The 2,321-nt window shown below is 40.6% G+C and overlaps 1 protein-coding gene across 1 annotated transcript in view; it reads left to right on the forward strand.

The window, feature by feature from the left end:
- LOC106880309 (protein henna) overlaps positions 1–2,321 on the forward strand; it is a gene marked incomplete at its 3' end in the record, with an annotated part of 16,830 nt that overhangs the window by 1,179 nt on the left and 13,330 nt on the right. The gene's annotated exons all lie outside the window — the stretch shown is intronic.

The following is a 2,321-nucleotide window of genomic DNA, read 5'->3' on the forward strand; positions in this document are numbered from 1 at the left end:
TATATACAAATATTTATATATACACATATACCTTCTTTTATTTTTTTATTCTTTTACTTGTTTCAGTCATTAGGTTGCGGCCATGCTGAAGCACCGCCTTGAACGATTTTAGTTGAATGAATCAGCCCCAGAACTTTTTTTGTTATTTCTTTTTTTTTTTTTCTTTTTTAGGTCTAGTACTTATTCTATCGGTCAGATTTGCCTGAAAGTTGTTATTTTATACCTTCTACGGACTGCTCGAAGCTTACTAACTTCCTACACCTTGATCTTTGAATCATACCTTTTTATATTACTTTGTGTGTGTGTGCGTGCGCGCGTGTGTGTGTCTTTATGTATGTGTCTACATATGTATGCATGTATATATATATATATATATATATTGAGAGAGAGAAAAATACTTATACATATATATATAACTGTATATACACACACATACACATACACACGCTCACACATACACGCAAGCATACACACAGATATACTAATACACATATGTGTATGCGTACGTAATATTATTAGACAAGCTTAAAAAGTGGTTCACAACGATGTAAGCAGCAAAGATAAGGGGGCCCTTTATCAACTTGTTTGTGTTTTTCGTTTCTCTCCCTTCACTAACGTATATATATATTTTTCTTATGTGTGGCACGTGGTCCCTGAGAAATAATTTCAGTTACATAATTCTGAAAAGATAATGGGGACGGCTTGCAATAAGCGTGCTACGTTTAAAACAAATACTTCGTGTTGTTTAGTAAAAAGCCTTAATTATACCCCAAGTCCTGTGGAGATGAAAACTTCTAGAACTGGTTAAAAAAATACTGCTTTAGCTCGTACTACGGTGCGACCTTTGCGTAAAGGCAACTTTTACTGAGAGTTCGAGCCCATCACAAATGCTGTAAGTTTCATGTTGCTTGGGACTTCACAATAAATTTGAGCCTCGGTCTCTCACAGAATTCTGTTCCCCCATTAGTAAATCTCTCGAATGCGGCTAGCTGGCAGAAACGTTAGCACGTCGGGCAAAATGCTTAGCGGTATTTCGTCCGTCGTTACGTTCTGAGTTCAAATTCCACCGAGGTCGACTTTGCCTTTCATCCTTTCGGGGTCGATTAAATAAGTACCAGTTACGCACTGGGGATCAATATAATCGACTTAATTTCTTTTTCCTTGTTTGTCCCCTCTCTGTGTAGCCCCTTGTGGGCAGTAAAGAAATAAGGAACGTTAGCACGCCGGGCGAAATGCTTGGCGGTATTTCGTCTGCCGCTACGTTCTGAGTTCAAATTCCGCCGAGGTCGACTTTGCCTTTCATCCTTTCGGGGTCGATAAATTAAGTAGCAGTTGCATACTGGGGAGGGGGTCTAATCGACTGGCCCCCTCCCCCAAAATTTCAGGCTTTGGGCTTAGAGTAGAAAAGAATTAGTAAATCTCTCGTTGTTATTCTTAAACTTGCTTGGAAATTATAATTTCGGTTTAACACTTACATGTCCATCACGCACATACACACACACTTTCCGTATATCAAATCCGCTCACAAGGCCCTAGTCGGTCCGAGGCTATAGTAGAAGACACTAGCCCAAGGTGCCACGCAGCAGGACCGAACCCGAAACCATGTAGTTGAGAAGCAAGCCTCCTACCACACAGCTATTTGAATGACTCCAAACTTTGTGAGATTTTGTGAGAATATTGTCGACAATATTCGATCTACGGCCGCACCAGAAGAACGATCATTTTGCGAATTCAAACAACAACTTTTGAAAGTCTGATATGTTTGAAACTTGCTGACTCAACAAGTTCGAATACTGTTAGTGTTGTTAGATTATAAGAGATACAAAAATAAAATCAGCCAAGGTAATTTTCTTAGCCGATTAGGTTTATCGCGTCATATAGCTATCAGGTCATTTTGGTGCACAAGGAATAAAACATTTACAAAAGTTTACTTGTGGTTTTATTCAGATAGTCTTCAATTAATTTTGTGCTATCATAATTGTGTGGTTAGGGCAGCGGACTCGCAGTCATAGGATCGCGGTTTCGATTCCCAGACTGGGCGTTGTGAGTGTTTATTGAGCGAAAACACCTAAAAGCTCCACGAGGCTCCGGCAGGGGGATGGTGGCGAACCCTGCTGTACTCTTTCACCACAACTTTCTCTCACTCTTATTTCCTGTTTCTGTTGTGCCTGTAATTCAAAGGGTCAGCCTTGTCACACTCTGTGTCACGCTGAATATCCCCGAGAACTACGTTAAAGGCACACGTGTCTGTGGAGTGCTCAGCCACTTGCACGTTAATTTCACGAGCAGGCTGTTCCGTTGATTGGATCAACTGGAAGCCT

This window comes from Octopus bimaculoides, chromosome 27 (genome assembly GCF_001194135.2).
Source record: "Octopus bimaculoides isolate UCB-OBI-ISO-001 chromosome 27, ASM119413v2, whole genome shotgun sequence".
NCBI lineage: Eukaryota > Metazoa > Mollusca > Cephalopoda > Octopoda > Octopodidae > Octopus > Octopus bimaculoides.